At 50.3% G+C, this 9534-nt stretch overlaps 1 non-coding gene across 1 annotated transcript; it reads right to left on the bottom strand.

Moving 5' to 3' along the window:
- Positions 1–206: 206 nt before the first annotated feature.
- On the bottom strand, positions 207–313 carry LOC121101347. Its single transcript, XR_005833342.1, has one exon. It is a non-coding gene; the product is annotated as a U6 spliceosomal RNA (small nuclear RNA).
- Between the last annotated feature and the right edge of the window lie 9221 nt (positions 314–9534).

Below are 9534 nucleotides of genomic sequence, written 5' to 3'. Positions count from 1 at the left end.
CTGTTTTGTCAGGATTAATTGACCATATAATTGTGGGTTTATTTCTGGGTTTTCTATTCTGTACCATTGATGTATGTGTGTATTTTTGTGCTAGTGCCATACTGTTTTGATTACTACAGCTTTGTATTATAACTTGAAGTCCGGAATTGTAAAACCTCTAGCTTTGCTTTTCTTTTTCAAAATTGCTTTGGCAGTTCAGAGTCTTTAAAAATATGGAATGCTTCATGAATTTGCATGTCATCCTTGTGCAGGGGCCAAGTTCATCTTCTCTGTATCATTCCAGTTTTAGCGTATGTGCTGCCAAAGCGAGCACTAAATTTCTGACTTTTTTTTAAATTTCAAGTTTTATATTTCTTTTTTGTTTTTTTAAAGATTTTATTTATTTATTCGACAGAGAGACAGCCAGCCAGCGAGAGAGGGAACACAAGCAGGGGGAGTGGGAGAGGAAGAAGCAGGCTCCCAGCAGAGGAGCCTGATGTGGGGTTCAATCCCAGAATGCCGGGATCACGCCCTGAGCCGAAGGCAGACGCTTAATGACTGAGCCACCCAGGCGCCCCTAATTTCAAGTTTTTATCTAAGTTCAAGTTAGTTAACGTATATGGCAAAATTGGTTTCAGGTGTAGAATGTAGTGATTCATCACTTACGTATAACACCCAGCACTCATCACAAGTGCCCTCCTTAACACCTATCACCCATTTAACCCATCCCCTGCCCCCCCCATCAGCTCTGCCATGCTGAGACTTTAAGACCACATGGCAGCAGTCATCGGCAGCCAAGTACCAGCATCCCTCTTAGATGGGGCATGCACTCACCAGTTTGCCCCGTTCCCATTCCCATCCCTCCCTGTGGTTACATCCTGCCCACTTGATCCGCTTCTACTTGTCCAGCCCCTGCAGGTATTGAGTTTTTGACTCCTGATCTATACTACATGCCAAAAAGTCTACTTCCAATGACAACAAAAATACCAAGAGTCTTCATTGGACTGGCTCCCCCCCATTTCTTCCATTTTATTGCATCTCCCTCCCTCAGGGCACTGATGACCATGTACTGGTTGCTGGTTATCCCCTCCCCTCAAGGAATGCCAGCCTGACCCCAGAAGGCCAGGCCATGGGCGTGGCTCCCTTCGAGATGGCTCCACGAAGCCTTCCCTGACTCCCACAATCCCTCTGTTGCACACAGAGAATCACATTGCCATTTGGTTGAATTTCTTCATTATACAGATTAAGAAATGGAAAATGTGACACTCAAGAATGGCACGCAATGAAAGCTGTGTAAAACTGCGACTAGAGCTCAGGCAACAGGACGTGGGAATTTCTCACCAAACCACGTGCTGTTCTTGAGGATCTTGCCTCAGTGCCCCTCACATCTCCACCGCAGGGCATCGTGCCATATGCATAATGAGCTCTCTGACTGGCTGATTGATTGATTACTCACTCAGCGCTCCTGGCAAAGCAGTTCTCACTCTGTTGAACAAATTATCTTCATGCACTGCAGTCTCCAGAGCTGAGATTAGGGGAGCTCACTGTAATCTTCAAATCATTTAGCAATGTCTTGGAACCACTGGACATGATACAAGGATCTAGGAAAAATGTCTTCTGTTGGCATGTGGAAAGGAAGGGGGGGGGAAGCAGGAACTCTGAGGCACTGTGCTAGGGATTTTAGTTTTGTTTTCTACTGCCTGTTTTTATAAATAAAGTTTTTTTTTGGAACACAACCATATATTCACGCTACGATGGCAGAGTTGAGTGGCTGCAGTAGAAACCATATGGTCTGCCTATCCTAAAATATTTACGGTGTGGCTCTTTATAGAAGAAGTTTTCTGAACCTTGATGTAAACCATTCATCAGCCCTCAAGGGTGAATATTACTCTCCTCACCTAACCAAAGGGGAGCTGGTACTCAGGGTAGTGTTGCTTGTCCATCCCACCACCCAAATCATGGCGGAATGGAACTCAGGTATTTGATTCCAAAACCCATTGTCATTTGACCAGATGCCCACAGGATAAAGTTCAAATTTCCTAGTAGGGATCAAACCCACTTGTCCAACTTCTCCCTCCCATGTGCGCATCAGGCCAGCAACCTTGAACTCCCTGCTGGCTTCCAAGCACACCAACTTTCTGCTTCTGCATCTTTGTAAATGATATTTCCTTTTCACCAAATCCCCGACCTCTTTCTCTATAAGTAAAATCCCTTCATGACGCATCGCAAATCTTACCTCCTCCAGGGAACCTGCTCTTTGTCAGACAGTTAATGAGAACAAGAGCCAACATTATTCGTGTTTTCTTTGAAACATGGACTAGGCTGGCCGCTCTGCTCTGTGTTCTATGTAATCTTTTTATGACAACCCTATGAAGTAGGCACTGATAGTCGCACTTTCAAGGGGCACACTCAGGTTGAGAGGGTTAAGTAACTTGGCCAGGGTCCCAGGACTAGAGGTTTGGACCTGGGATTTGGCCTGGGTCTGTCTGATGTTGGAGTTCAACTGTTACCACCACGCTCTACACAGCATCTGCTGTGTGCTCTTGCGGTTTCTCCTACAGACCTGGTTTTATAGCAGTTGCTCAGCCTGGTGCCTGTCTCCTGGAGGCTGGGAGCCCCTGGGGGGCAGCGAGCACATCCCTTGACAACTGTAATCTGGCCCATGGAACAGTCACTGTTTGTGGGAGAATGCTAGCACCTTGTCTTCACCGTGCCAACCCTGAACCTCATTTTCTTGTTCTATCCATATTATTTCAACAGCAATTTGGGGAGACAAGATTTCCCCGAATTCCTTTCTGTTGGTGCCACCATCTCTCTGCCTCTGAGTGGATTGCGTGCAGATGACAACCCAGGCCCGTTCCTGGCTCGGCTCAGGACTTAGATTTTTCTTTGGTCTCTTGGTATGTCTTTATTAGCGTTTGAGAAAGGTTCTTGTTTCATCCATAATCAAGTCAAAGTTCATAGCTGTGAATAAAAGATGGGTTAAAAATAGCAACGACAAAATGACTTCTTTTCCCCCGTGGCCTGCCTTCCTCTAGAAAACCCCCCAATTTTGAGCAGCGATGTGCATCCACACACCGTATAGGCTTGCTCAGATTCAAGAAAGGGAAATGTGTTGAACTATCATTACTCACTGATAAATAATAACAGCAGCAACATCAACAATAACATCCTGACTGCGGTCAGTTGGCACACTTCATGGTGCATTTTATGCTATGGGAGCTGGGGTGGGGACAGGGCGCAGGCCCCGCCCTCTTGCGGCTCCCAGCCCGCTACAGTGCACTGTGATTGGGGATCTCGGAAGAGGGGCCCCTGCAAGCCCGTGGGGTGGGAGGCGCAGGGAAGGGCCTCGGGAGAGGGGCGATGGAGGATGGCAGCTATAGGCCTCAGGCATCAGCTGGAGCTTGGTGCAGCACTCAGATAGCTCTTGCTTTGTCCGGGACGAGTGACTGAGGAAGGATCATTCAAACGCAGATTCCATGGTGCCCAGCCTGCTCTCTGCAGGTTCTGAGTTCAGAGGAATGGAGGAGTGGGGGTTATATCTGGGGCCCACCCACCGACTCCCAGGTCCCTACTGAGGGGATCTAAAGACCATGGAGAGGTGGGACGGTGCATGGCAGCCCTCCCCAGCCCCTGTCTCCACCCCTCTCCCATCCCTTCTCTGACACCCACATCGCTGACCTCGTCAGGGAACATCATTCTTTCCTGGGACAACACAAATAAGTGGTATGAAGAATCCACTGGCTTCTCTTGCCTTGCATTTTAACGGCGGTTCCAAAGGAATGTGTCTGAGCTGCACTGTGGAAGGGTATGGAATTATCTATCAGCTCGACAAATGATCCATCCCATCGGGATTTCTGGAGGAGAACTGGCCCTGTGCTACACTAGCCATCTCAGCTGGGCTTTGCCTGCCTGAGTCTCCTCCAGGATGCTGGAAGGAACTGGAGGGTCCAAGGTAGAGTCAGGGTCTCAGCTGCAGGTCCAGGAAGAGCCACATGACTGTCAGCATGGCTCCCATCAGCACCAGCCCTGGAACAACCCTGGAATGAGCCAGGGAGTGTCTCTTGTTTTCTCATCTTGGTTTGTGGCTACTTTGCCGTGAGACCAGAGGCAAGGGGCGTTCAGCCTGGGCAGTGTCACCTCTGCCCCATCTCCCTCGCAGGGTGGAGGAGGACACGTGGCTTCGTGCACACGGCCATGTTTTGAACGGTTTCTAGGAGGCCTAAGTGCGTGCTATAGATCCATTGCCTTGTGTTCTAGGAGGATGGGCAGGGATGTAGTGACTGGGGACGGGGCTGGGTCCCCGCTGATGCATAATCCTGTCTCTGGCATCTCTCTGTGGATTTCCCCTTGGTTTTGAGGGGCGGAGTGGGGGGAGGGCGCTAAGTGTTTCTTGTTCAGTATTCCTGGTCCCAGTGATAACAGAGGTTGTGAATTATGGACGCGGCAGCAAATGTTTTTAATCTCCCATGAAACAAAACCAGTGTGTTTTCGGCACCAGGGGCCGAGGGCAAGGGAACAAGCAGACAGCTGCTCTGATATGGCTAACTCGGGCTGACGTCAATGAGAGTCAGTCCAGGCCAAGGGCTCCGCTCAGGAAGCTTCAAAGTGATACCGAAAACAAATTTGCATTTTTTCCTTTCACGGGAACTCAGCTACTCTCAGTTCCACCGAGATGTTTTCACCAGCCTTTGCAACTGGCTAGTTATGCTGAATAAACAGGGCTTGCAGTGTAGTGGGAATGCAGCGTGAGTTTTTGCTTTATACTTCCCCTTTAAAATTTATGCAGCGGGATTAATGTTCCCTGGCCCCGGATGAAAACACTGGCAGGCGCTGACTTTTCTGCTCCTCTTAGGAAATAGTCTGTCCTAAGGTCGCTTGAAATGGAAAACAGTCTGAATTTGGAATTTGAACGCCCAGGCCAAGATATTAGTCAAAACTGTAAACTTTGACATCTCATTCTCCCTGCTCCAGCTTCGCTTGTTTAGGGTTGGAAGCCTGCGTGGGAAAGGGGGCTTCTCTGCTGGACTCCTGCACCCCACTCCCGCTGCCCCCCTTCCCCCCCAAGGTGCAACCTAGGGTGGAGGGAGGAGTAGAAAAGATAAGGCAGCTCTCACTTGAGTGGGGGAGTGGCGGGGGGCTGGCTGAGGCTCTGAGCTGACTTTTCTTCTGGTGGGGCTCTTCTGAGGGCCTGCCCTTGTCTGCTAGGTGGAGGCGTCCCTCTTCTGGGTGGTCACTTGTGACTTTTCCCTCCATCCCTGGGTTTTACCGCCAGCTCCTGGCTGCTGGGGTCTCTGGCTCTCCGGACAACCCTACTGGTCACGCCCCGAGATGCCGCCATACTGCCTCCCTCCCCATGGGGCCCACATCTGGCTCCAACCTTCACGCATCGCTTGCTCGGACAAACTCTGGAATGGAAGGTGACCCCAACCCAGGGGCTTGCTGCAGGAGTCACCTGCAGATTTGTTCCCCGTGCTCGCTGTAACACATCACCACAAAACTTGATGGCTTAAAGGAAAAGAAGTCTGAAATCAGTTTTACTGGGCTAAATCAGGTGTCAGGAAGGCTGAGCTCCCTCTGGAGGCTCGCAGGGAGGGTTTGCTCTTTGCTTCTTCTGGCTTCTGAGGGCTAATGTCATTCCTTGGCTTGTGGCCCCATCAGTCCGGTCTCTGCCTCTCTGGTCACGTCGCCTTCTCCTCCGTATGTGGCTGGGTTCCCTGGCTGGGAAAGGGCCCCAGCCTTGCCTGCCCACAGCTGCAGGGAGTCACATGGTAAACTCTCTATGTAGCTGCGTGGAAACCCCCGCCCCCCGCCCCACATGTGTGGGGTGAGCGGGCAGGCCCCTACTTGACCTTCAGGAAGCACGGCTTTCTTCAAAGATACTCCTCTCGGCAAACCCCCTCTTCAAAGTCCTGTCTCTCAACAAGCTGATTTGTTTAGACTCTCCAGGCAGTGGGAAGATCCAAGGTTGTGGATCTTAACCGTTTCACAGTGGAAGCAGCGTGGCCCCCGGAGTGCCACTTTTTCACATTTGGTTACACTGGTGATGGGATTGTTAGTGGCTGATGGTGCGGGGGCTGTCCCCTTCAAGGTCATGCACACTGTGGCCTGCAGCGGTTGCCTGTGGAAGGGCCAGGGGAGCTGCCCGCACCCGGCACCCTGGCCTCAGATGCCTCCATCCGTGGAGAGCATGGAGCTCTTTCTGTGAGTTCACACCACGGTGCGTAGTGCCGCCCGGGGTTCTTTCTGCACCCGTTCCCAAAGTGCTGACCGTGTCCCATCCTTACACGGTCAGAGGACTGCCGGTGGGAGGCTCTGAGAAGCAGGTGCTGCAGCACGACAGTGGAACTCTAGTGACAAATGATGCAGACCCACTCAGTCTTTGGGTTTCCAACTTGCAGCTGGGGTGCTGATCTAGAAATTTCCTATTCTGTGGGTTAGCAGATTATCATTTGATAGGGCTCGATGTTTGTGTGAACTAAGCTGAGATGGACTCGCTGGTCTGGAAGGAAAATGTACTCCTCGGCTCTCAGAGTGTGGGTCCAGCTTTTAGGGGAAAAAAATGGAACAGATTTGTTTGGAAGGTTCCGGAGTGTTCAGGTAATAAATCCTCTTATCTCCTTCTTCCACCTTAGCAGTGAAGACAAGTGGCCTGTCTCTTGGCTGCTAGACTAGGGAATGAAAAATCAGAGCTGGGCTAAATTCCTAGAGACTTGGGGATGCTGGTGAATAGGGAACCCATTTGCTCACAGAGTTACCTGTGAAAACTGTAGTTTATAGAAGAAGAAACTGACAAATATCAGCAAAACCATTGTTCAAAATGACTAAGTCCTCAGAGGCCAAGATTGCTCAGGGATCTGTCAGCATGCCTTGATTTTTTTTTGTTGTTAAGATTTTATTTTATTTTTTTAATGTAATCTCTACACCCAATGTGGGGCTCAAACCCACAACCCGGAGATCAAGAGTCACATGCTCTAGTGACTGAGCCAGCCAGGCGCCCCATGACTTTTTTTTCTTTACTGAAACGTACCGCACCCCTTTCTCCTTTACCACCTCAACCCACCACCCCCATCAGTGACTTGATAGAAAATTCGAGTCTTCTATTCTCTCCCAACTCACTTTAGTCCTGATTCTCAGAGGCCAAAATGTCATTGGCTCAGGTGGCTCAGGGGTCTGTTCTGAGTTGGCACACCTCTTTTATTCAGATAATTTTGGGGGAAACTGGGGAAGATTTGGGGACAGGCTCGCAGTCAGGTTTCCCCTAGTGTGATAAACCTGGAATCTGTTACCTGGAGCCTTTGTTTGCTGGGACAGCTACAGAACACCACAGACCAGGGGTCTTACACCACAGAAATTAATTTTCTCACAGTTCTGGAGGCTGGAAGTGTGACATCAAGGTGTCGGCAGAGTTGGCTCCTCCTGAGGCCTCTCTCCTTGCCTTGCCAATGGCCGACTTCTCTGGGGGTCTTCACGTGGTCCTCCGTCTGTCTGTGTCCTAATGTCCTGTTCTCATAAAGACGCCACTCACACTGGATTAGGGTCCACCCACGTGACCTCACTTCCCTCTTCAAAGATTCTATCTCCAGATGTAGTCCCATTTTGAGGTACTGGGGGTCGGGACTTCAACACATGAATTTTGGGGGCCACAATTCAGCTCATAATACTCAGGAACCCCTGATCTGAACTCGGCTGCTCTGGACCGGACTGGGATGGAATGCAATGGAAGAAGCGGGTCTGGCTACTGTCCTCCTCACAGCCCTGTTTCCACTCACGGTGTGATTCCACAAGCTTCTTTTCTTCCTTCTCATTGTCCTGCTCCAGCCTCCAAGCTGTTTCCCACAGCAGCCCGAGGTCAGCGACGGGACTCTCTGTAGCTGAGTCTCCTTTTCTGCTCCTTTTGGACACACCTTTCCTTCCCAGAAAAGAGGGAATCTTTTCAAGTCCTGCCAGTGGTCACAGTCGAGTGAAATATGAACACAAGGGCTGACCTAGGGGAAAGGGAGCCGCCAAAGGGCATCGGGCAGGGGAGTGAGAAGGCAAGTTTGCACATTATTTTTAGTGCCAGCATACGATACACCACGTTCTCCCCTTTGCTTCCCTCCCCCTCCCACATGTGTAGCCTCCTGGTTCCAGCAGGCAGACAGGCCTGCTTTGACTCATGCCTCTGCCATTTACTAGTTGTATGGGCTTGGCCAGGTGACTTAATCTTCTTGGGACTTGGTTTCATCACATATAAATGGGGATAGTAGTGTTTGCCTCACAGTGTTGTTGGGGGGATTACTTAAAATGGTGTTAGGGGCTGAACTGTGTCTCCAAATTCCTACGCTGAGGTCCTAACTCCCAGTTCCTCAGAATGTGGCTGTTTTTGAAGACAGAGTCTTTAAAGAGGTGATTAAGTTAAAATGAAGTCATTAGTGTGGACCCTAATCCACCATGATACCATGACTGGTGTCCTTTTTTTTTTTTTTTTAAGATTTTATTTATTTATTTGACACAGAGACAGCCAGCGAGAGAGGGAACACAGGCAGGGGGAGTGGGAGAGGAAGATGCAGGCTCCTAGCGGAGGAGCCTGATGTGGGGCTCGATCCCAGAACGCCGGGATCACGCCCTGAGCAGAAGGCAGATGCTTAACAACTGAGCCACCCAGGCGCCCCCATGACTGGTGTCCTTATAAGAAGGGGCGATTAGGACACAGACAGACACACAGAGGGATGACCATGGGAGGACATGGGGCAAGGAAGAAGACGGCCATCTGCAAGCCAGGGAGAGAGGCTTCAAAAGGAGCTGACCCTGACAACATCTGATCTCAGACTTCCAGCCTCCAGAACTGTGAGATAATAAATTTCTATTGCTCAAGCCCCCGGGCTGGGGCAGTTTGGTACGTCGCCCTGGCAAACTAAGTCACCAGGTTTCAAGCTGATCACGCTGGAGAAACTCTGGCTGCGAGCCTGTCCCCAAATCCCCCTCAGTTTCCCCCTGGGATTATCAGGATAAGAGAGACGTGCCCACTCAGAACAGATCCCCATCCGATCCAACAACGTCATGGCCTCTGAGAATCAGGAATAAGGTGATTCGGGACTCCTGGACGTCAGACTTCCAGCCTCCGGGACTGGGAGAAAGTAACTTTCTGCTGTCTCGGCCCCTCCGTGTGTGGTACTTTGTTCCTGCAGCCCTAGCAAACTAATACCTGGTACATAAACGGTTTTCTTCCTTTTCTCCTGCTCTCTTGCTCCTCACCACCCCCAGCTGGAGCAGTCTTGGGCTAGCCCCCTGCAATCTGCAAACTCAAGTCAGGACACACATGCAAAGGGCTAAACATGGAATGGGACTCACAGAGCAAGGGAGAACAAAAGACTATGTTAGAAAAGCATCTGACACCTCAAACAAAAAGTACCTTAAAAATCACCTAAAAGTTGGCACCTTAAAAAAATGGTGAAAGCTGACTCTCAGTTCATGGTCCCTTTCTTGGTTTTTTCAGGGGTTCCCTACTGAGCCCCTCGTCCCCACGGCTGTCATGAAATGGGGAATCATCTGGGGCCTTCGTGGTCCCTTGGA

The sequence above is a fragment of the Ursus maritimus genome, unplaced genomic scaffold (assembly GCF_017311325.1).
Source record: "Ursus maritimus isolate PB19 unplaced genomic scaffold, ASM1731132v1 scaffold_7, whole genome shotgun sequence".
Taxonomy (NCBI): Eukaryota; Metazoa; Chordata; class Mammalia; order Carnivora; family Ursidae; genus Ursus; species Ursus maritimus.
This window is presented reverse-complemented; position numbering and strand designations above follow the sequence as displayed.